Here is a 26161-nt window from a genome sequence, read left to right as displayed (position 1 = left end):
TACTTTCTATCTAAAGAAACAAGACCAGGGGAACCAAGTGACTAGCCTATAGTAACAAGCCTTAAGGCAAGTTGGGTGGTAGAAAGTATTCTGGGTTTGGATAAGGCAGATGAAGTTTGAGTCTCTGCTGGGACTTGAACTCATAGCTTAGGTACGGTCCATGAGCTTTTTTTACTCAGGACTAGTGTTCTATCACTTGAGCCACAGCTCCACTTCTAGCTTTTGGTAGTTAATTGGAGATTGATTAGAAGCTTGTGAACTTTCCTGCCTGGGCTGGCTTTGAACCACAGTCTTCAGATCTCAGCCTCTAGAGTACCTAGGATTACAGGCATGAGCTACCAGTGCTCAGCCTGCTCTGACATTTTTGTCAGTGTGGATCTGGGGCATGTTGCCTGAACTCAGATAAAGGGGTGGTACCATGAGCTCTTTAAGGGTTTTCTTCTCACTCTGGATGAATGACAACTGATTTTGTCAGTTTTTTTTGGATGGCAGATTTTGTGTTAGTTAAGCTAGAGGAAAAACAGTTGAAGATGCATGTAAATATATTCATCAGATACCACTATGTGGATTTATTTTGTTGCTTGCAAATGAAAGCTTCTTGCAGACAAGTAATTAAAATAAAATCTGCCAGAGAATGTAGAACTTGAAATCATCAAATGTTGGTAAAGAAATGAAGGAATGTATAAAGTAATGGTAATGTATTTTGTAGCAAAATATTTTAACATCCTTTTCCATTTTCATGAAATTCATAGTTGATTTGAATACAAGCAGTAAATCTCAAAATAGTGACATATATCATTTTCTGGTATTTTTGTCAATAACTATTGAGGAAATAATAATAATGAACACTTTGTTTTTTTGCTAGCTAGAGTTACTTTGGACTAATATTTTTCTGGCAGCATTTGCCGCATATAAAGGAGGACTGAAATGTTCATTTGTGTTACAGCTTTAAAAATGTAAGTTATCTATATTTGAATTTGTGCCTTAAAGGGATGTTGATGATAATAGAATCTTAGTCAAGGTGTGATTTGGACTTGAGGACTCCAGGGACTCAGGATGTGAGTTTTATACTAGTAAAGTGACAGCAGAGGTGATTAGAGGATCTCCCTTAGTGATAGTTAATCTTCACTGCCAGCTTGATTGGATTAAGAAGCACCTAGGAGGACCAAGCATAGGGTGGCTCCTGCCTATAATACTAGCTACTCAGGAGGCAGAGATCTGAGGATCACAATTTGAAGCCAACCATAGAAGGAAAGTCTGTTAGACTCTCATTTCTAATTAAGCAGCAAAAAAGCCTTTTAGAGCTGTGGCTCAAGTGGTAGAACACTACCATTGAGTACAAAATCTTAGGGACAGTGCCCAGGCCCTGAGTTCAAGCCCCAAGACAGGCACAGAAGAAGAAAGAAGAGAAGAAGCAGCTAAGAGATTAGTAAACTGCATCTCTGGGTGTTTCTGTGAGGGATTTCCAGGAGAGATTAAATGGGGAACACCTGATCTGAATATGGATGGCGCCATCACAAAAGCTGGGAACCTAGATAGAATAAGAGAGAGAAGAGGGAGAGAAGAGAAGGCCCATAAATGCAGGCACTCTCCTTCTCTCTGCTTTCTGACTGGCATGATATGAGCTGTTCTGCCATGCCCTCAGCAGCTTTCTGAGACAATCAATGTGTGTTCTGGAGTTGGAAGTCATAGGGAAGAAGGTGGGGGGGGACGGGGGGGGTAGTCGGGAGCTTCAATGGCAGAGTACATGCCTAGTTTGTATGAGGCTTTAGGTTTGGTAGGAAGGAACACACCTTTGTGGTTTTAAGTCCTGAGATATCTCAGGCTACTTGTACTGCAGCACTAGCTAGTCAGTCCTAATTACTGGACTTAACAAACTGAGAAATTCAGTCCCTACAAGACAGAAGGGAGAGCAGTGATTTGATAAACAATTATTTTAATGAGGAGATACCAGATGGTGCCCCTTTTATGGACTTTTACTGAGGGTGTGTGTGTGTGTGTGTGTGTGTGTGTGTGTGTGTGTGTGTGTGTGTGTGTTGGCCCTGGGGCTTGAATTTAGCAGCTGGACACTTTCCCTGAGCTTTTTTGCTCAATGTTAGTGCTCTACCCCTTGAGCCACAGCTCCACTTCCAGCTTTTTTTGTGTGCTTAATAATTGGAGATATTATACGGACTTTCTTGCCTGGCTAGTTTTGAACTGCAATCATCAGATCTCAGCTTCCTGAATAGCTAGGATATAGGTGTAATCTGAGCCATTGGTTTTGAGCTCCTAAGAATTTTTTGTTTCTGTGAAGCTACATATTTTGAAGATTTTGTTGAAGAAAAAATGTATGTGTACAGGTTCTGTTACTACCTTTCTACTTTGGTATATGTTATAGAAGTACATCATATAAAAGGAATGTTCATGATGGTTAAGACCATGAGGTTGGGGCTGGCTTGCTTGGGTTCAGAGCCTTTCTCTGTCATTTACTAGCTGTTATTTGGGGACAGGTTTCTTGAGCTCTTCTGAGCTCCAGTTTCTTTATGGTAATAATTTGTATTGCCCATCTCATCACATTGTTGCAAAGAATAATTCTGTTACTATATGTCAAGGGGAGTAATTTTAGCTCTTCTCTCACTTTACCTTTCCATCTCTTGTGTGTATCTGCACATGCACGTGTGTGTGTGTATGTGTGTGTGTGTGTGTGTGTGTTGTGATGGTATGGGAGCTTGAACTCAGGACCTGGGCCCTGTCTCTTTTTGCACAAGACTGTGCTTTACCTTTGAGCCACAATTCCACTTCTGATTTTTTACTGGTTAACTGGAGGTAAGAGTATCACAAACTTCCCTGCCTGGACTGGCTTCAATCAGTGATCTTCAGATTTAAGCCGAATCAATAACTAGGATTGCAGGTTGTAATCTTATAAGCACTGGTACTCAGCTCTTGTGTTTGTTCTTTTTTTTAAAAAAAAACTTATAAATGATTTAATTAGGCTCTCAGTAAGCTTAGAACACTATTTTGTGAGGATAAATTCCATCTGTTAGAGCAAAAAGAGATCTCATGTAGCCTTGGAGCTGAGGAATAGCTTTGATATGGGGTAGAATTTGTGAGTCCACAGCTTTCTGATCAGCCTTGCGCTGGTCTGTAACCTCGTATTTCTCTTTTCCGTGTGTCCAAGATCTCCTCCTCCTGGTGTCTGGGCTTCTGCAGCTGCTGCTTCTTGAAGTAATCGTTGGTGAGGTGTTTGGGGATTTTCACCTTGCTGATGTCGATTTCTGTGGAGGTGGCAATAACAAACTTCTGGTGTGTTCTGCGCAGGGAACACGATGGAGGGACAACCACTCCCTTGCCTCTGCGGGGCGCAGGGGGTGAGGAGGACGGTCCCTGGAGCGATGCTGGGCCGCAGCCTTCGCCCGTGCTCTCTGAAGGGCTTCTTGCCATGGCTCAGCAGCTGCCAGGCACATCCTCCCTGGTAGTATCTGGGCATTTCCCGAAGCTTAACCACCCGGGTACTTCCTTTCTTGTTACCACCAACTGGTTTTGTGACAGTCGCGAGACTCTTCTCTTTGTTTGTCTTTTCAACCTTGGACTTAGCAGCCGAGTACTTCCTCAGTATACATGGCTTTTCTGGAGCGCATCGCAGACCGGGGGTATCTGCCAACTCCTCGGACCAGGACCGGCTTTGGCTGCAGTGGGGCCTCCCTTTCTTGGGCTTTGTAGCCTTAGGGGTAGCTTTCTTCACCTTGCCATCGGCATAAGCCTTCTTGCTTCAGGTTTCTTCTCCTTAGTGTCCTGCTTCTCAGCCTTTTCATTCGCCATCTTGCAAGATGGGAAATTTCTTGTGGTTATTCTTGACAGAAGAAATGCTAAAAAGGATGGCACACTTAGGAGTGGTTATCTCTGGGTAGGAGAATTCCGAGTGGTTGTTTTTTTTTGGTTTTGGTGCTAGATTTGTTTGCACTACACTTAAATCACTTTATAATTAGAAACAAACTTATTTAGAAGTGAGGAGTTTTAGATCAGCTTGGGCATCATAGGGAGACCCCCCCTTTTTTTGGTGGGTCCTGGGCTTGAACTCTGGGCCTAGATACTGTCCTTAAGCTTCTTTTTCTCAAGGTAGGTGCTTCATCAATTGAGCCACAACTCCACTTCCAGCTTTTTTGAGTGGAGTTTCCTGCCTGGACTGGTTTTTTTTTTGGGGGGGTGCCTGGGCTGCTTTTAAACCATGATTCTCAGATCTCAGCCTCCTGAGTAGTTAGGATTACAGGCCTAAGCCAATGACTCCTGGCTAAAACCCTGCTTTAAGAAACAAACAAACACACACACACACACAAAAAACAAAAATCAAAGGAAGCAAAGGAAAAGAAAAAATACCCAAAATGAACAAAAACTCCCCAAATGCTAGTGGTCTTTTTCTAGATGAGTATATGCTACTCTCCATATTAATTCTATCACTGCTGCTTTTGGGTCACAATTTTGACCAGCTTTTCTTGATTTTCCACTTGTTCTTAAACCAGTTTTTCATCTTGATTTTGTTATTTCATTTATGAGTTTTGATAATAAATGTTTGCCTTAGCTGCTTGTTGAGGCCAATGGATCTCTGGTCTCATCACTTACCAAGCCTTACAAATTCTTTCTCCTGAAACTTTCACACAACTGATCAACCAAACCACTGTCCAATCTAGTTTAAATGTTTCCCATTGACATCTGGACTGCCAGAGGGTTTCCTCCTGTCCTCCCTCCCTCCTCATTTCCTTCCTCCCTCCTCCTTTCGTCCCTCCCTCCCTCCCTCCTTTCCTCCCTCCCTTCCTCCCTCCCTCCTCCCTCCCTCCCTTCCTCCCTCCCTCCCTCCCTCCCTCCCTCCCTCCCTCCCTGCCTGAACTGAGGACCATACTTCCTAAGCAGCACCCTACAGCTTGAACTATGTCACCAGCAATTTTGCTTTCATGCCCAGAACTGCTGTCCTCCTATTTGTGTTTCTGTAGCTGGGGTGTGGGGAGTGCACCGCCACACCCAGATTTTTGTTAGTTGAAAAGGGGTATCACAAACTTTTCCCCAGGGTTGGCCTTGGATACAAACTGATCTCAGCCTCCTGAGTAGCGAGGATGATAGGTGTGAGGCACTGAAGCTGTGGTCCTCTTTTAATGCTTACACAGTGATACCAGAGTTTTAGATGCTACTTTGTATAATGTTTTTGCTCACTATCTGAGGTCCAATCATCTCCTGCCACCTGGGAAGGGCCAGTCTTGGGGGTTCTTAGATAAATTTCAGTGGAGCGCAAATTGAGGACAACATACATGATATAGTCAGCTTAGCACCAGCACTCCACAGCACAGAGAAAAGGAAACACATGAGCTCTGCAAACCAGAATGGCAGCAGTCACCATAACATGGATAGGTCCTGCACATCCATTACATGCATGAGCTTAGTCAGGAGAGGAAAGATACTTGTTGGTAAATAGCACATAATTACTTTACAATCATTCATGGTTGTGCTTGTCCATTTTAAAGCAAAACATTAGCTGAGAGCTGGTGGCTCACATCTGTAATCCTAGCTACTCAGGAGGCTGAGATCTGAGGTTTTTCAGATTCAGACAAATTGAAGAGATTCTTATCTTCAGTTAACTAGCAAAATGGTCAGAACTAGAGGTGTGGCTCAAGTGGTAGAGCACCAGCCTCAAGTGAAAAAGTTAAGAAAGAGCTCAAGCCCACGAGTTCAAACCCCAGTACTAGCAGAAAGAAGCAAAAAGAGGAGGAAGGAGGAAGGAAAAAGAGAAAGAAAGAAAGACACATGTAAATCATGATACATTTAAAATGACGTAGTATTTCCTCCCTTCTGAGCCTTTAGTGAAGCTCTCTGTTATCTCCTGCCAAATGGAAAGTACCCACTATGTGCCAGGTGAGACCCAGGTGAGAACTGGGATCGTGGGGATGTTGGAAAACACACAATTTTCCCCAGGGACCTCATCACCCAGTAGGACAACATCCAGTTCATTAACAACAGAGGCATTAGCTTAGCGCTGGGAATCTATATACGGTTTCTTTTATTTGATTAAAAAATTCAATATACAACAATTTAATAACCTTCTCCACTAAGTGACTCCAGAAGGCTTGCTTTGGAGAATAATTAAGTGGCCAGTAAGAGACACTCAGGTGTCAGGGTAAACAGCATTATAAATAGTAAAGTCAAAAATTAAAGTCAACAAGGAAAGTAGTTCCATCAAAATTCTGTCTTTACATTTTTTAAAAAGGAAATCTTGTTAGTCTAGCACTTATTTTTATAAAAAAAATTACAAATACCTTGTCTCTCACCCAATCTATCTTTCTCATGAAGAGCTCTTAAGGTGTTAGGAAATGCAAGCAACCTCAAAAATACTACAATACACTTACGGAAAGAAGACAGGTACAACCTGTCTTAAGAGACACAGGTTGGTGCCATTTCTATACCAGAGCACAGAAGTCTGTGTGATTAAGGCCAAATGGGAAGATCAGAGCTATTATCATTTGCCAAGAAAAAAAATCATGAACATTTCACACAAGTGTAGATTTAAGCAAGATCTTTAAGGATTAGTAAAATTAGGCTATAGAAGGGCAGAGGTGCTCATAAGAAAAGATAGTGCCAGGCGCCAGTGGCTTACGCCTATAATCCTGGCTCTTCAGTAGGCTGAGATCTGAGGATTGCTGTTCAAAGCCAGCCCGGGCAAGAAAGTCCATGAGACTCTTATCTCCAATAAACCACTAGAAAACCAGAAGTAGCGCTGTGGCTCAAGTGGTAGAGCGGTTGCCTTGAGCTGAAGAGCTGAAGGACAGTGCCCAAGCCTAGAGTTCAAGCTCCATGACCAACCAAAAAAAAAAAAAAAAGATTGTGAATAAAGAATGGATTAGTTAGGATGGCAGAAAAGCATATAAATGTCAAGGCAGGAAATTGAATTATCCACAGTAATGGGGAACAACAAGAGAGTGGGGGATGTGAACCAAAACCCTTGGGGTGTGTAAAGGGAGTAGATGAAAAAAGTCTTGTCTCACTCTGTGTGTGTGTGTGTGTGTGTGTGTGTGTGTGCGCGTGTGCGTGTGCGTGTGCGTGTGTGTGTGTTTTAGTACTGGGGCTTGAACCCAGGCCTTTTCATTCAAGTCTGGCACTCTACCACTTGAGCCATAGCTCCTCTTCTGGCTTATTTGCTCATGATATGTCTGCTGGGGCTGGCAATCTCAGCCTTCTGAGTTGCTAGGATTACGGGCGAGAGCCTGTAACATGCCTTGGCTTATTTTTATTTGATGTAGGTGACATGGTAAGGGAACACCTTATGCATAAAGGCAGTCTTGTGAATAGCTCTGTTTGTCTAGTACCTGAAACCAGGCCCTGATCCTGGCCATAGCTCTTCCCAGCTCCTATGCATGTACTTGTTCCTCAGTCTTCCAGGACTGTGGGCATGATGAGATCTAGAATGTCACAGGGCTTCCTGCCAGTCTTGTGGGCCTGCTGGTCCTTGACCTCAATGTTCTCCACCCATTCCTTTATAACACTTCAAGAGAGAGACACTTGGGCCTGGTACAATGAGTGGTTCACACTTAAAAGCTACTAAGAAGGTAGATTTCACTAAGAATTACAGTCTGAGGCAACCAGCTAGCATGGTTTTTTTGAGGCAAAAGCTAGCATGACCCCTTGTAAATCAATAAGCTGGTCGTAGTGGCTTGTGCTATAACCCCAGCTATATGAGGGCCATAAATAGGAGGCAGGCATAGGAGAATTGGGGGTGGGGTGGGGTAGCAGGACCTTACCTGAAAATTAACTAAAGCAAAGAGTACTGAAAGCATGGATCAGGTAGTACCTGCTGAGTAAGCACAACTCTCTGAGTTTAAGCCACAGTACCAATAAAACAAAACACAAGCTTATTACTATCCAAATTCCATGCTGATTTCCTTTCTAGGTTATTTATTTGGCCACATATCTAGCACTATTACTTACCACTTGGTTTTTGAATAGTCTGGGTCTACATTGCTTTCAGAACACAAAATAAATGAACAAGAGCAAACCCAACGATCTATAGATATTGTGTGCTGTTTACTGGCTGAGGGTGACTGTACTGTTTTACAGTGGACAAGGCTCCTTGACCAAGAAGTGCCAGTTTATGCCAGCTTATGTGTCATAGGATGCTTTCTACTGATTGAGAAATAAACTGTTTTTCTTGGGGGACAAACATGCACACAGAGTTCTAGAAGAGTGGATTATGTGTGTGCCAGTAAATAAATATTATTTGGGGAATATTTCTGAGACAGGTAGCATTTGAATAAGTTGAAATGGTGTATGGTATTCCTAAACACAAAAGGCAAATATTCTGGAATCAGATCAAACTACTTGTGTTCAAATCCTGGTTCTAGAATCTGCTTCTGGGGAAACTCAACCTAAGACACTTGCTGTAGCCAAGACATTCATGTTTGTGAGATGATAATTTTAGATTATACCAAGACACTGAATTTAGTTGGCTTGCGTCCCTTGTTCCGCAATTAAGATGCACAGTCAAAAAGCATCTTAATTAAAGAATAAACTGCTCACACATTATATTGTTACAGTATTCTGATTCATTGTCAGGCCTAAATGAACATTAAAAGTGATAATTATGTAGGTAATTAGTTTATACCAAGGTTGTTAGAAAGAATTATTCACCGGAGATAGAAGGTATTATTACTATATTATTTTGGTCTTAGAATGTTTGTGACTCTCCAAGTCATATGTTGATAAAAATCCCATGAGCTGTAATTTGGGCCAGCAGTTTTTAAGCTGGGTTGGCACAGTTTGGATGAGAATGAGTTCAAATAGCTAGGGTTAATGTTCACTCAGTGGCAAGACAGACATGCACCCTGGCTGCTGCTAGCGATCATGGCTAGCACAAGTAATGAGATTTGCAAAGATCTCCATGTCTTAGTTCTACCCTCTGAAAATTACCGTGCAACTTACTGTTAACACCTTGACCCTTGCCAAGGGGTTTTGTTTTTTGAAATTAAGTTCTCCTTGCTGTAGTAGTCAGAGTAAACACACATTTCAAAATTAGGGCATGATCACAAAGTAAAAGAGGCCATGTTGCCTTAATGGGATGATGATGGTCACCATGTAATTTTGGTCAAAGGAGATCTAAGAGTTGACCTGTCTTCAGCTTATCTGCTGAAATAATTTGAAATTGTTTAGGTTGTTTACTTGCTTTTAAATCTACTTTTGAACTTCCCCTGCAGGCCTCTAATAGTATTAAAGTTCAGAGAGGCAAAAGTGTTAAAAAAGTACTACAGAGTGGGGCTGGGAAGGTGGCTCAGTGGTAGAGTGCTTTCCTTGAATGCCTGAGGCCCTGGGTTCGATTCCTCAGCACCACATAAGCAAAAAGAAAAAAGCCGGAAGTGGCGCTGTGGCTCAGGTGGTACAGCACTAGCCTTGAGTTGAAGAGTTGAGGATCAGCGCCCAAGCCCAGAGTTCAGGCCCCACGACCGGACCCCCCCCCAAAAAAAAAAGTACTACAGAGTGTTGGTGGCTCGTGCCTATAATGTTGAGGAAGCTGAGGTCTGAGGAACAAGGTTTGAAGCCAGTTCTAGCAGGAAAGTCTGTGAGACTCTTACCTTCAATTAACTGCTCAGAAAAAGCTAAAAGTGGACCTATGGTCCAAGTTGTAGAGCACTAGCTTTGAGCAAAAAGAAGCTCAGAGACAGTGCCCAGGTCCTGAATTCAAGCCCCAGGACTGGTACACACACAATTTCCCTCCCGAATTAAAAAAACCCTAATAAGAAATGGAAGACTAACTAGAGAAGAGATTAACAGGAGAAAAGGAGAAAAGACTGTGATGAACCTCTATCACCATCTTTTTCTGTTTCTCTGACTTTCGTGTGTGTGTGTGTGTGTGTGTGTGTGTGTGTCTGTCCCTTTCTATGAAGATAGTATCCTGGCACCTATCAAACACCATTTGAAAATGAGGGGAAGGAGAAAGAGGGTTTAAAGAAATATAATAATATAATGGAGTAAACTTGTTCAAAGCACACTGTGCACAACTATGAAATATCACAATGGAAATACCTGTAAATATCACAGTGAAACTTCCATGGTTTAAAAAAACAGTAAAAGAAAAATGGAGCTGGGCACTGATGGCTCATGCCTGTAATCTTTGCTACTCAGGATGCTGAAATCTGAGGATTGCAGTTGAAAGCCAGTTCAGGCAGGAAAATCCATGAGACTCTCATCTCCAGTTAACTATCCCAAACCAGAAGTGGAGCTGTGGTTCAGTGCTCAGGCCCTGAGTTCAAGCTCCAGGACTGACTATACATTCTCTGTATCTTTCTACTAGAAAAGTACCACTAGTGTTTATATTTTTAATGGTTTGATTTTGGTATTTGTTGGGGTTAAATGTATATGTGAGTTTTAAGAAGCCACCAGACCATTCTCCGGCATGGCTGCACCATTTTACATTCCCCACCAATGATGCAGGAGAGGTCTAGTTGCTTCATTTCTTCCATTATTAATATAGGTGGTCTTTTTAATTTAATTTTTATATTTTAATATTTTATTTTGTTATTGTGAAAATACTGTACAGAGAGGTTACAATTACATGGGCAAGATAATGAGTACATTTCTTATCAAGCATTGTAGCCTCCTCCTTTGTTTCTTCCCATCCTTCCCCGCCCCCCCACCCAATCCTCCCTGCTTCCTTCACCCCCCCCCCCATTCCCCCGCACCAAAGTTGTAAAGTTCATTTGTGACATAACAACTTGTACATCTCATTGTTGCAATGGGTCTACCTGTATCCCTATTTAGACGATTTGTTTTTCCCTTTCCCCTCCACAAATTATACCGACATCAAATACAGTGAAAGCAGGGGTTATACTGTGGGGGAGGGACATACAAAGCAACAAAGAAATCATCTTATAAATGTGTTAGAAACAATCGCATGAAAGAAAAAAAACATTTGAATTCATATCTTTTTAATTTTAGCCATACTGGTGATAGAAGTTTTTCATGGCTTGCATCTTCCTTTATGTAATGATTAACAATCCTGAGAATCTTTTCATAGACAATTTGCTTTCTTGGTACTTTCTTCTTTGGAAATATATTAAATATTTTTGCCTATTTAAATATTATTTGGCCATTGAGTTTGTAAGACTACTTTTTTGTTTTTTCTTGGTGCTGGAGATTAAACTCAGGGCCTAACATGTGCTAGGTAAGCACTGAGCTAAATCACCAAACTCAAGTAATAAGAATTCCTTTCATGCATCCTGTATATAATTCTTTTGTTAGACATAACAAAAGACATACAAGTCTTTTGCAAGTATTTTCTCCTAACCACTGGTCTACCTTCTTTTTTATTTTTATTTTTTTGCATTTTTAGTTTTTACAGAAACAGATTTTGGGCTCACAGAGAAAAGGAGAGAAAGACTCAGAGAGTTCCCATCCATTCCTTGTTCTCCAGTGTCCAGTGTATACTCCCCCAGTACCATCCCCCAGCAGTGGTGGATTTAACTGATTCACCTGCAGTAATATATCTTATCCTGCACACTCATCATTTATGTTAGGATTTATTCAGTGTGTGTGTGTGTGTGTGTGTGTGAGAGAGAGAGAGAGAGAGAGAGAGACAGACAGACAGACAGACAGACAGAGACAGAGAGAGACAGACACAGAGACAGACACAGAGAGGGAGACAGAGACAGAAACAGAGAGAGGAGTGTATTGGGGATTGAACCTGATCTGGGCACTGTCTCTTAGCTTTTTCCACTCAAGGCCAGTATTCTATACTTGAGCCACAGATACACTTCCAGCTTTTTGTTGGTTAATTGGTCTTTCCTGCCTAGGCTGGCTTCAATCTTCCAACCCCCGAGCTCAGCCTCCTGAGAAGCAAGGATTATAGGCATGAGCCAACAGTGCCCAGGCAGGATTCATTCTAAGCATACATTTTTATGAATGTGGAAATACGTAGAATGCCAGCCTGATGATCCTTTTCATATGATTTTATTCAACACATGGTTCACTATGCCCTTTCAGATGGAGGTTGAGCTCCCCTACCACTCACTCACTGTTTAACAGGAGGTATTCATAAAGCACAGCTTCAAAAATGACCCTAATTGATTGATGGTTAAGGAATAGTACATTTTGAGTAATTGAATATTCTGGTTATTGGGAAGTTAGGCAATTTTATACTTGGAGACTTTGGAAATCATAAAATATACTTAACACAAAAATTATCATCATCAAAACCTCATCACAAAACATCACCTTCATCATTATCAATCATCATCCTTTTGTGGCTCTAAAGATACATTGAAGTTCTCTTTTGTCTCAAGAGCATAATTTTCACAATGAAAGTCGAGATAACATTGTTGTAGCTTATACTGAGCACTTAGTGAGTGCTAAGGACTTTATATACTCTTATTTCCTTCATTATCCTCAAAAACTCTTGGAAGTAGATGAGTAACAATCCCAATTTATTGTACAACTGAGTAACTTATCTAAGATCACAGTGCCTGTCTGGAAGGGACCCACACACATTCATGTATCTGAATGCTGAGTCCAGTCATAACTGCCCTTAAAAAACTGGACATCACTTTTTATTTTAAAACAAAATTCCTGGTATTAAAATAGCCATCTGTCATATTTCTTTCTCACAAGAGTAAACTGCAGAATGCCTCCTGCTTTCTAAATGAGAATTTACTACAGCACTGTATATAAATGAGAAAAGAAACATAAATGGCTTACACATATTAACTTAGTAGAACTGTATCTGAACAAGATCTTTCTTATTGCCAGATAACAGAGTCAGGGCTCATCTTCAATCAGAAGAATTCTTTCTCTCACTAAGGGAGTGTCTATAAAGGTAATACTTCAAGTGGAAACAGTCACAGCACCTTCCACATAGGAACACATCGAGATCCACTGAGAAAATCCATCGAAGGCCATAGTGCAGTATCTTGCAATACCAAATGTCCTAGTAACCATTGTCCCCTCAATTACTATAGACCTTGACTTTGAACACTTGCTGAACATAGAATAAGCCTTCCAGTGACATTCAGTGTAGGCATTCTTACTGTGCTAGTGCTAATTCTCCTGGATTGTGGAAAAAGTGTAAGAGTAAAAATATCCTGAAGGGTTTCAATCATTTGAATATCTGTAATGTCCAGTGGATGGGCAATGTGATGCCAACGGCACTTGTGTCCCGGTATTCCTATGGAAATCATACTTCTCCACGGGCTGGAGAGCAGGGCTGTGGCATACTGTGCCTGTTTACCTGAGTGCTGCTTCCTGGCAGCGACTTGCCCTTTCCCAGGAGATAACTAAACAGCTGGTATTTTCCACTGCGTCTTCCTCATAATTACTGAAATAAATGTCATGCAACATATTTGGGATGAGTTTTGCACATAATGTACATTTTCTTGTCATCCTTAGGCAGCCAATTAGTGATGAAACTGGAGACGGAAATCTAAATAATGAGCTTCCTTTTTCATGGCCAATGTTTTTATGACTCCTGTTACTAACAGTTACAAAAATATTTTGAGGTTTTTCAGCTCTTACAAGATTAATTTCTTTACTAGTAGTGACTTAAAGGCTACTTGTCACTTTTGTCTTTTTTTTTTTTTGGTCCGGTCGTGGGGCCTGAACTCTGGGCCTGGACGCTATCCCTCAGCTCTTCAGCTCAAGGCTAGCACTCTACCACTTGAGCCACAGCGCCACTTCTGGCTTTTTTCTTTTTGCTTATGTGGTGCTGAGGAATCGAACCCAGGGCCTCAGGCATGCAAGGCAAGCGCTCTACCACTGAGCCACCTTCCCAGCCCCTTTTTGTCTTTTTTTAAAAGTTGGAAGCCATATGACTTTAAATGAAATGAAGATCAGCTTTGGTTTCCATTAAAGCCTCATTCTAATTGCCTCTGCCTTATTAGTTGCTGTCTCTTTTGTGTCTTTTGGATTCAACTTTTCTAGCTGTACATTGGAAAGTTAAATACATATAGTTTGGGGACTGAACTCAGGGTCTTTTGGAGAAAGATTTTTTTAAATAAAGTATTGAATGGAACAAATGATGCAAAGAGTCTAATGTGGTTTCTGCAGGTAGTCATTTAAACAATAGTGTTGATATTATTTAACTTTAGTATGAATCAGTTCAACTAAAATATTGCTTGGGGTTTTAAACACTTACAAATTGGATCACTGAGAAATTGCCAATCTTGGAAAAGTTGACTTTATAAATAAATTTCCATTGTATACAAGTAGTTCTTTTATATTTATACATGTAGTTCTTTGATGATGATGATAATGATGTGTGTGTGTGTGTGTGTATGTATTCTGGTCCTGGGTCTTGAACTTATGGCCTGGGCATTGTTTCTCAGCTGGTTTTGCTCAAGGCTCATGGTCTACTACTTGAGCCAGGCTTTATTTCTGGATTTTTTTTTTGTAGTTTATTGGAGATAAGAGTCTCACAGACTTTTCTGCCTGGCTTCATACTGCAGTCCTTAGATTTCAGCCTCCTAGAGCACAAGCCTCTGGTGCCTGGCTTATATATTATTTGTTTGAGACAAGGTCTCAATATGTAGCCCAGACTGACCTTGAACTCAGCTTCCCAAGAGTGCTAGGATTACAAGTATGTACAATCATACCTAGCTACATTTATAACTTTGACCTAGATTACCTATTAAAACTTAAACATTTATGGAAAAGTGGCTTTTTTCAGATATACATCTAAATGGAAGTTTACCAGATCCTCTGTGGTTTATATCCATAGCTTAGATAATTACAACTACCTTAGAGATGAAAATTAAAAGAATTTTTATTGATAGCTGATACTTTAAAAAATTCAGTCAGCTTCTTCTATAAAGGGTTAGATAGGCAGTATTTTAGGTTATGTGGGTTACACTATTACTGTTGGAAATACCCAGCCCCACACATAGTATGTAAATGAAATCTGTGTGGCTGTATTCCAATAGAACTTTACTTACTGGATCTGCCTGGCAGCCTGCCAACCCTTGATTTATTATAATAGTTCATCATGAAGAAAAATTAGAGGAGCATCTTACCAATGCCCAGTGCTTCTTTTTTTTTTTTTTTGTCGGTCGTGGGGCTCGAACTCTGGGCCTGGGCGCTGTCCCTCAGCTCTTCAGCTCAAGGCAAGCGCTCTACCATTTGAGCTACAGCGCCACTTCCGGTTTTCTGGTGGTTTTATTGGAGATAGGTCTCTCCTGCCCGGGTTGGCTTTGAACCGCGATCCTCAGATCTCAGCCTCCTGAGTAGCTAGGATTACAGGCGTGAGCCACCAGCGCCCGGCCGCCCAGTGCTTCTTTCTCAGATTTACTAACGTTCATTGTGTACTGGTACCCCTGAAGAGGGCCCTGTAATAGAGGAACAAATGAAGCATGTGCTAGTCTTGGGCTTGAACTCAGGACCTAGGTACTGTACCTGAGCTTTTGTGCTCAAGGACAGCTCCACTTTTGGATTTTTTGGTAGTTAATTGGAGATAAGAGTCTCACAGACTTTCCCACCCAGGCTAGCTTTGAACCGTGATCCTCAGACCTCAGCCTTCTGAGAGCTAGGATTACAAGTGTGATCTATCAATTCCCAGCTAAGGTGTGTGTGTGTGTGTGTGTGTGTGTGTGTGAATGTGTGCACACATAAAATATATAAACAAAACAATATAATATGTATATATGCATATATATATGTGTATATATTCATGTTTTTCTTGTTTTGATTTAATTAGAAGCACTGAAAGTATAGAAAGTTCTTTTCCATATTCCCTAAACAAACATATTTTAACATATAAATGTGTTTCCTTCTGGTCTACTTTTTACTTATTTGTTTTTAATTTTTTTTGCAGTACTGGGAATTGAATTCAGGGCCTCAGACATGCTATTCAGGCCTTTGAGCTAAAGTCTTGAATTTCTGGTCTGGTTTTTAAAAATGATTTTGCGTAACATAAAGTTTATCCATTCCAGATGTGTGATTTAATGAGTTTTAGTAAATGCACAGGGTTGTGCAAACTTCACAAGAATCCAATTTTAGACACGGGTTATATTTTTCTGATGTAAAATAGACAAAATAAACTCTATGTAAGTATGTACACAGCTGCAAAGAGTTTGGCTTAACTCCCTCCCTTACCATTCATGAAAACATCATTGTAATCAAGGCTGGAAACACATCCAATTTCATCAAAAGTTATCTCATACCCCTGTATTTTCTCTTTTCTTTTTGACAAGAAGGTAACCACTGATCTATTTTTTATTACTCGATATTAGCTTGCATTTTCTGTAATTTTATAAATTAAATGTGCCAATATATTCTTTTTGTTTGCTTTCTTTTACTAAGAAGATTATTTTGGGCTGGGCGCTGGTGGTTCACTCCTGTAATCCTAACTACTCAGGAAGCTGAGATCTGAGGATCACAGTTCAAAGCCAGCCTAGGCAGGAAAGTCTATGAGGTTATCTCCAGTTGACAAGCAGAAAACCAGATTTGGAGCTGTGGCTCAAAATGGTAGAATGCTATCCTTGAGCAAAAGAGTTCAGAGACAGTGCTCAGGTCCTGAGTTCAAGTTCCATGGCTGACAAAAAGAAAAAAAATTGGTAGCTGGACACAGAGGTTCACACCTGTTGTCTCAGCTCTGTGCGGGGCTCAGATCAGAAAGACAACTACAGTTCTAGGCCAGCTGAGGCAAAAAAATTTCACAAGCCTCCATTTCAACATAAAAAGATGAGTATGGCAGCTTTTACTTGCCATCCCAGCTATGGCAGGAAGAGTAAAGGGAGGATCAGACTGCCTGGGGAAAAAGTGAGACCCCATCTCAAAAATATTCAGAATAGAATAACTCACAGATATGGCTCAACTGAGCAAGGGAGAAGTATGAGTTCTAAACCCAGTACTTGTAAAAAAATATATTGAGACTTATCCATGCTTTACCATGTATTAATAGTTCCTTGCTTTGTATTATGGGGCAGTATTCTATGATATGAATACAAGTACAATTTGCTTATTCATTCACATGTTAGCAACGATGAATGAAGTGCTATGAACATTTTTTATTTCAGTCTTTGTATGGATATAGGCTTTCTTGTTAGTGTAAGAATACCTAGAAGTGGAGGAATGGAATCATATGGCAGGTATATATTTACATGAAGGCCGTACCAAAATGTTTTCTGAAGTGGCTATTCCACTTTATGTTTCCACCAGTGGTACATGGGAATTCTTACGACTTTACATGGGAATTCTTACTACTTTACAACAATCTTTTTTTTTTTTTTTTTTGCCAGACCTGAGGCTTGAACTCAGGGCTGGGGTACTGTCCCTGAGCTTCTTTTGCTCAAGGCTAATACTCTACCACTTGAGCCACAGAGCTACTTCTGCCTTTTTCTGTTTATGTGGTATTGGGGAATTGAACCCAGGGCTTCATGCATCCTAGCAAGCACTGTACCACTAAACCACATTTCCAGGTCATGCTTCAAATCTTGAAACCATTGAACCATTGTATATGGTCTTTGTAGTTTAAAACCATTTTGAGAAATTCAGAGATATCTCATATAGTTTTAATATACACTGCCTTGACTAATAATGCTGGTCATAGATAGCTTATTTGCTATCCATCTCTCTGCTTTTTAAAAATTTAACCATCTCCCTACTACTCTCTTTTAAGTTTTTGGTGGATTTCATTATACTATTTTCATACACATAATACACCTCCATAACACGTTTTTTTCAGCAAAGTGTCTATTCAAGAATATTTTCTTATAAACTAGATATCTTGTGGGTGGGAATGAGAGGGAAAAACTGGGAGTGACAGAAGGGGAGACATGGTTCAAAAAGGATGTGCTCATTACTCACTACCTGATTCATGCAACTATAGCCCTCTGTATATCAACTCTGCAATAACAAATTAATAAAAAGAATATTTTCTCCATTTATTTTCTTTTACAATTTATCTATCTTAGGTTTTGCATTCTGAGTTTGTTTTCTTGTAATAAGGACATTTGTTGAGAAGGCTGTCTTTTTCCCAGGAAATTACCTTTGCTCATTGGTTAAAAAAATCAATTGTGGGGCTGGGATGTAGCTCAGTGGCAAAGCGCTTGCCTAGCAAGTGCAATGTCCTGGGTTTGATGCCCAGTACCAAAAAAGAAAAGACAAAAAAAATACAGTTAAAAAAAACCCAACCCCCCAAAAAAATCAATTGTATGTGCGCGTGTGTGCGCACCATGTGTTGTTTGATTTGTGGTTTTGCTTTTTCCATTCTGTTGGCTTATTTGTCTATCTTTGAGCTAGTACTACTTGACCCTTGTAACAGGATCTTTCTGAGTCTCAAAATCAGGTAGTTTTAGGTATCTAACTTTGTTCTTTTGTTGTTATTGTTGTTGTTGGTCATGGGGATTGAATTCTGGGTCTGGGAGCTGGCCCTGAGCAATTCAGCTCAAGGCAAGTGCTGCCTCTTGAACCACAGCACCACTTCCCGTTTTCTAGTGGTTAATTGGAAACAAGAGTCTCACAGACTTCCCTAGCCAGAGTTGGCTTTGAACCACAATCCTTAAATCTCAGCCTCCTGAGTAGCTAGGATTACAGGCGTGAGCCATGGGTGCCTGGCCAGTCTTTTGGGTTTTTTTGGAAAATTATTCTGAATGTTATAAACCCTTTGCATTTTCACATAGATTTTAGAATGAACTTGTCAATTTCTATTCAAAAGAAGCATTCTGTTGGGATTTTGATTAGGATTTATTGTTGGACCTTAACAATAATAAACCAGGCAACTCACAAATAAGGCATATCGATAGATTTATTTGGGTATTTAAAAATTTGGCGATGTAAAATTTATCTCTGTCATATTTTTGATGCCATAAGTGGTAATGGTTTAACTTCGTGTGTGTGTGTGTGCACGCGCGTGTGTGTGCACGCATGTGTGCATGTGTGTACATGCTGGTTCTGGGGATTAAACTCACAGCCTGGGCACTGTCCTGGAGCTTTTTTGCTCAAGGCTAGTGCTCTACACTTGAGCTGCAGCTCCATTTCTGGCTTTTTGATGGTTAATTGGAGATAAGAGTCTCATGAACTTCCCTGTCCCTCAGATTTTAGCCTCCTGAGTAACAGATTACAGATGTGCCATTGGCACCTGGCTTGTTTTAACTTCTGTTTATTGCTAATATATGGAAATACAAGTGGTTTTTAATGTTGGTAGTGTATCTTGCAATTTTGGTAGACTTGTGCATTAGTTCTTATAGCATTTATAGTAGGTAGTCTTTTATATGTTTTTGAGATAATCAGGATGATGTTAATGCATTTTATATCTTTCATTTTTATTTAAATTTGAAAAAATAGTATTTCCTCAAGGTATAAAAGATTTTCATAGGGTTTCGAAGTAATAGCCATATTATAAGTCAAGATTTGGATAGCAATCACCCTATTATTAATGGTGCCTTTATTTTTCTTATCATACACTGATAAATGTCATCATGATATATGTGTTTTATTGTGTAACTCTGCACCAGTTGTGGCAAGAATAACCAATTCACTAATTTTATATCTACACTAATCATTGCTGTCATATTTTGATATTTGCTCACTGTTAAATCTCATTGCTTGCAGCTTCTGTTTCTTGATAAGAAGGAAAGATTAAATTATTGGGAGGGGGGCTCCCTAGTGCTTTCATTTATCTCAGGCATTTTCTATTTGCCTTATGAGATAATCTGTTCTTTTTGTAACAATTCCTATTTTTTTCCTTCCAAATATTATTTTTAAAGGTTTGGCAGGCTTTCTTTCATGCCTTCTTGACATTCGTGCTTGGGATCCAGCCCAAAGATCTAACGATATAAGTGGCCAATTTGATGATTTCAAATCCTAGCACATTAAAACACTACATACTCCCAAGCTCAAGATTCTAATTAAGTGCCACTGGCTGCTTCTGTATGCATTTGTAGATTCCCTTCTAGGGAACAGATTACGCTGTAAATAAATTTAAGATGTCTTGGAACATTTCTAGAGGATGACAGTGAATTTAAACCAACGATGTCTCACTATGGTAGTGAGGAAAGCACTGCCCAGGTCTGCATAGGCTGCTTCTTTCTTTCCTCTCTCTTGTGACCTGAGATGCTCCCTGGATGTTTTAGCTAAGTGACAGACTGCTCCGTGACTGTCACGGCAGCTGGTCTTTTGCTATAAGGCATGTGTCAAAGTAACTGAATCATTTAAAAGAAAAAAAATCACTGCTCAAAATAACCAAGATCAAAGGCCTCTTATCTTCTTGGTTCATGAAGGGATGGAGCGAGAGAAGGAATAGTTTCTTTTTTTTTAAGTAATTTTATTTATTTATTTTGTTTATGGGGTACCAAGGAGTTGAACCCAGTGCCTCATGAATGCTAGGCAAACACTCTACCACCAAGCCACATTCCTAGCTCCTGAAGGAAAATTTCAATAATGCTGTGGTTCAATGAAGGGTTTCAGGGAGAGATGCAAGCTGAATTAGAGTAGGTATCACTGCTGTCACACTGCAGTGAAGTGCAGATGGCTTTTCATGTCCCATATCTGCAGTAGCTGTGTTCCCAACACATACAGGAAGTGCCTTGCCTCCTATCATTTTATCCCAGGCCAGGCTGAATTGTTCTTAGAGGATCATGAGCATGCACATAGAATGTGAGTCCATGGCACCATCTCTGGTGTAAGTAAGTCCAGACTCAGTTCTGGACCTGAGTCATGCTTATAACTCAGCTACTCTCAGCATTAGTTCTTAAGTCATTTACAGCCTCGTAGGGTGGCTGAGAGGAAATGTGAGGAAGCGATGTCTAGTGAGCAGTGAGAAGATGAGTCAGGACAACTTGGAAGGCTGGTAAATTGGAGATCAAGTTCAAATGAGGGTGTGGCAAATACAGACCAGTCCCAAGGAGGCTCAAAGGACGCAGGAAACCAAAGTGAGGAGGGCAAGCCTGTGAAGAACCTGTAAAGCATAGGATCCAAGTCTGGAAGGCAATGATTTTGGATGGGGAGAGGTGTGGATGGCCCACAAGGACAGATAGCTCAAGGAGTCCAGTGAGTAGAAACCAATAGACGATCCTTCAGGAGTCTGCTGTCAGATGAAGCTTTAACTGCTTTTGCTGCTTTACTCAAGATTCAGAGTCCATGTCTTCATCTCATCTGCATTCAGCAAATCCTTATTCAGGCTTATGATCAACTGTAATGTGCTCAGGATTCACAATACATCTGTGAAGGACAGTCCTTGTTCCCATGGGACTGACATTCCAGTGGAGAGTTGATCACAATCAAGTAGACAACTGTGTGCCATATATTGTGGTTTGTGCTCTGTGAAAACTCCAGCTGGGTGGGTGATAAGAAGTTGTGGCAGCAAAGGGGAACACTGTGAGTTCATATATAGAGATACTTGCTTCTCTGAGGAATAGCATTGAGAAAAGATCTCAGGAAGAATCCAGGGCTGGGTGCCAGTGGCTCATGCCTATAATCCTAGCTACTCAGGAAGCTGAGATCTGGGGATCGAGGTGTGAAGCATCTGTGAGATGCTTATCTCTAGTTAACCACCAAATCAGTCAGAAATGGAGCTGTGGCTTAAGTGGTAAAGTGCTAACTTTGAGCAAAAGATCTCAGAGACAATGTCCAGGTCTTAAGTTCAAGTCCCAGGACTGACATGAGAGAGATAGAATGAGTAAGGGGAAAAGGGGAGAGAGAGAGAGAGAGAGAGAGAGAGAGAGAGAGAGAGAGAGAGAGACAGAGACAGAGACAGAGAGAGACAGAGACAGAGAGAGACAGAGACAGACAGGGTCATTTTTTTTTTTTGGTCCGGTTGTGGGGCCTGAACTCTGGGCCTGGGTGCTGTCCCTCAGCTCTTCAGCTCAAGGCTAGTGCTAGTGCTCTACCACTTGAGCCACAACACCACTTCCGGCTTTTTTCTTTTTGCTTATGTGGTGCTGAGGAATTGAACCCAGGGCCTCAGACATGCAAGGCAAGCACTCTACCACTGAGCCACCTTCCCAGCCCCGGGAGTGGGTCATTTCTAGAAGAAAGTAGAATTGCTTTTACCAGAAGCGGGTAAGATATTCAATAGGCAGAAGGAACTCATGTGTTCCAGTTGAAGACAGTGGTGGTTTCACTGCTCATGAATGAAGAGACTGCATGAGAAAGTAGTTTCCATTCCCAAGGAATAGGGACAACAGAGCCAAGCTGCACAGAGGTCTCTGGAACCAACATGACTCTCTGGACTCTCCACTGACTCCCACTGCTGGGACACAAGGAGAAAGGGGGTGAAGAGGGCGCGTGCTCATGAAACAAGACTGGCACTTCAAATTCTCATGCTAGGTGCTGGGGCCTACCTTCCAGAGCACCATGGAAGGGACTATTTCTCTACTCTAGCAGACAATATTTCCCATAGCCAGTGAAGAGTTGGAAGTCAATATGATACCGCCAAACTCCTCAATGTGCTCAGAGAAGAGATACTGAGAAATAGGTCCTGGTCCAGGAAGGGTATGAGGAAGCCATGTTCAATGAACAGCGAGAAGCTGAACCCTGCACACAGCTCCATGTGCCTTGAAGCTCCAGGATGAGTTCAGGATGGGGGGGCAGTAGTGGTCATGCTCAGCCTCCTACCAGTTGTGACATCACTGGCAGTTCCCAAACACACCATGGACTTCTAGACTTGTCCGCCTGTTCATAAATGGACTGTTCAGCTTCTATTAGCCTTTCCTCTCTTCCTGGAGGATTATGATAAGTCATTTTTTTCCACAAAGATGGCTTCTCTCTCCTCAACTAATTACCACATAGCATTCCTCTCCCATGGTTCACAGCATATTGTTGGTGCTTATCCTATTCATTGTGCATTAAATCATAGTCTGTTTTATGTGTTCCTCCCCACCCCGGGATTCTACCTATGAATCTTATTCACCTTTACAAAGCCACTTCCTTGTCCCTTGTCACAGAGGTATGGATGGAGGAATGACTTCTTTGCTCCACTCAACATATTAGAGTATGAGGCGTGGAAGGTTATTCTGCTGCCTCCATGACAGTGGGATCGCTGCCCATTTTCATTGGGTCCCTTGGTTTCTCTGGTCCAGAGAGGCTCATGGCTGGCTGATGGGCCACTTTTGGGGAGTGCTGGGGTCACTTTTGGTGGCTCAGGCAGGTTGAGTTATCCAGCATAGACTGGAGAATTCAGGAAGCTGGGCTGTAGGGTTGGAATTCTTTGAATCTTTCCAGGAATGGAGGTGGCAAAGTAAGGTGGGAGTCATGGGAGAAATAACCCTTAGTTTCTCAGGCTTGCCATTCTTCCTGGCAGGCAGTCATGCAGGGCCACTGGATTGGAAACAGGAGGGTAATAAGCCAGATGTGATTAGATGCTAGGATAGATTCTCATCAGCTCTGATCAAAATCCATCACAACATAAATAAAACATAATAACAAGAAAAAATGTTGTTTTTTTAAAAGAGGTAATGTTTAATAGGACAGAAAAAAGCTAGACTCAAGAAAAAATAATGTTGTTTTAAAGAGGTAATGTTTAATAGGACAGAAAAAAGCTAGACTCAAGGGGCATATGCTTGTAATCCTCGCTACCTAGGAGACAGAGACCTGGAGGATGGTGGTTCAAAGCCAACATGGGCAGGAAAGTCTGTGAGAGTCCATCTCTAACCAGAAAAATATCAGGTTGGAGATGTGACTCATGTTGTAAAGCTGCAGCTGTGAACAGGAAAGCTGAGCAAAAGTAAGAGGCTCTGAATTTAAGCCCCAGTACCAACAGACAAGGATAGAGAATGAATCCATACAACATTTAAAAAAAGATTCAAAAAAGGGGGCGGTTATAACAAAATGTTTAAAGTTTTAAAGTCAATGGAACTTATAAAAGCAAAAGATAAAAAATTTTAACCTACTATGAATAGGGCTAAAATAAGTAAGCAAACTTAATATATGAGAAATAGAAGATAAATTGTTTAAAATTAAAACTTGAAAATCAACTTTTAAAGTTCACATCCCAATGAAAGATGTAAAAATGAAAGAAGGACTGGCCTGTCTCATGTTTCTAGAAACTCATTAAGGCTGCCTGAGTTGAAAATACATTGTACAGAAGTAATAGCATGTCTTAAAAGGCAGAGAGCATTTACCCAAACCAAAATGGTGGCTTGGACTAGGATGTCAACAGTAGAGGTAAAGAGGAGGAGTTGGATGTTGGATATGTTTTGGTGGCAGAATCAACCACTCATCAAGATTTACTGATGTGATAGGTATAAGCCATATGAGACAGACTAGTAGGATATACATCTTATTATTTATCCAGAAAGTAGTATTCATTGGGGATAAATGTTTCATGCCTTTTACTTACAGGGTTTCATGAAGAAGTATTGTGGACAAAGCAGATGATATGTAGTCTACGGGTATTCTTAGGACAGAGAGATGGCCAAGGCTGGATTTGTTTGGGCTTTGCAGAATGGACTGGATGCAGATAGCAGAGAGGCTCAAGGGGAGTGGTGATATCAGAGAAGAAAGGTGGCTTTGCTTGAGGCCTCTGCTCACTCCCAAATTCACGGTTAAGATTTTGTGACTTTAATAGTGGAGTGGAAGCTGGCGGTCAGTTTGCTCAACCCTTGGACTCCAGGGAGAGCACTTTAGGTCTTTTTCTTTAGTCAGTGGCGAGTGGTTGGGAGTTTTTGACTGGTCGGGTAAATGGTATGAGTTGACTTCAAATATTTGTTCTCCTAAAGCTCTGAAAGAATGCCTTTGTTAAACCAATTACTAAATGCTAGCTCAGTGGCCAGAAATATTCAAATTCTTCCTAGAGGATGATTTTGCTTACTAAATCAAGCTAGGTTGAGTGTGTGTGTGTGTGTGTGTGTGTGTGTGTGTGTATAATTCTGTTACACTTAAAGTCCTTGCACTGTAATGAAAGTATTTCTGATTACATTGTTGAATTTTTTAAAAGCTTTATCTATAGTTTCTAAATTAGCTGAATTCTCTTTGTTAATATTATCAGACAAATTCTCCATCGGGTTGGTGACTGTGTGGTCTTGCAGTTCACAAGCTGTGCTTCCCTGTGCTCTAAGATTTGCACTCAGTGCCCCAGGCATCAACAGTGTGGTGGAAATACCCTCCTCTGTGTGTGTTTGTAAGACAGCATCTCTCATGCCAGAGGAACTATTTTTGGGAAGATGATTCATGTCACATTTTGGCCTCATTACAGTTTGAAGTTGTAAATGGTGCCGACTTGCCTGGAGGGGTAAACATAAATTTTCTCTTCCTATCATATGGGAATACCTGTCCCTGAAAAAGTACCTTCTATTCTTGAGTTACAGTCTAGCCTATAAACAAAGAGATTAACAAGATGTTTATCAAGGTTCTAATTTATTTATGGAAAGCATGCTTCCGAAAGAGTGCCAGTTCCTTAAAGCTATGCCTTCACGCTTCATTTCCAAACAGACTGGACCTCACAGACCTTAAGGTCTTATTATTACAAGCAGATGGTTTTGTAAAATAAATGCTTCACTTTATCTTGTAATGGTGTGAAAATTGACAGCAGGTGTTAAGTGACTATCTTTTTGTCTGTGTTTGTAAGTAGCAGGAGGCACAAGTTTATTGAAAGTTTATTTAGGTATGAATGAGGAAGTAAATTGAAGGCATTCTGATTTTCCTGTTTACTTTCTGATTAAGTTTATACTAGTTCAACAATATGGAAAAACCTCCATGTTTATTCAGTGATTAAAAATGGATGCTTGGAGCTCAAATAGTATAATTTTTTGGGAAAGACTAGATCAAAGCTCAGCAAGATCAGCACCAGGAAATGATTGCATGTAAGAGGTGGGGGTGGGGCTAAGGAGAGAGTTAGACAAATGAAGGAGGAAAGGGAGGATGAGGTAGTCAAGAATTCATTGCATACACCACAAAACTAAGAAAAAAGTAAGGGAAGGGATGGGTGAAGAGGTGTTGAAGTGGGTGATACCATCAAGATGCATTGCATTCATAAACTGCTTTGTTAATTTTCACCTCCTTTGTACAATTACTTTTTTTTTTGCCAGTCCTGGGGCTTGAACTCAAGGCCTGGGCACTGTCCCTGAACTTCTTTTGCTAGTACTCTACCACTTGAGCCACAGCACCAGTTCCGGCCTTTTCTGTTTATGTGGAACTGAGGAATCAAATCCAGGGCTTCATGCATGCAAGGCAAGCACTGTATCACCAAGCCACATTCCCAGCCTCCTTTGTACAACTATTTAAAGATAATAAA

At 40.9% G+C, this 26161-nt stretch overlaps 1 protein-coding gene and 1 pseudogene across 2 annotated transcripts in view; one reads left to right on the top strand and one right to left on the bottom strand.

The window, feature by feature from the left end:
* Slco5a1 (solute carrier organic anion transporter family, member 5A1) overlaps positions 1-26161 on the top strand; it is a 119711-nt gene that overhangs the window by 24970 nt on the left and 68580 nt on the right. The window lies entirely within an intron of this gene.
* On the bottom strand, positions 2985-3804 carry LOC105994791 (annotated as a pseudogene).

This window comes from Dipodomys ordii, unplaced genomic scaffold (genome assembly GCF_000151885.1).
Source record: "Dipodomys ordii isolate 6190 unplaced genomic scaffold, Dord_2.0 Scaffold109, whole genome shotgun sequence".
NCBI lineage: Eukaryota > Metazoa > Chordata > Mammalia > Rodentia > Heteromyidae > Dipodomys > Dipodomys ordii.
The sequence above is the reverse complement of the archived record's forward strand: the minus strand, read 5'-3'. Positions and strand labels throughout refer to the sequence as shown.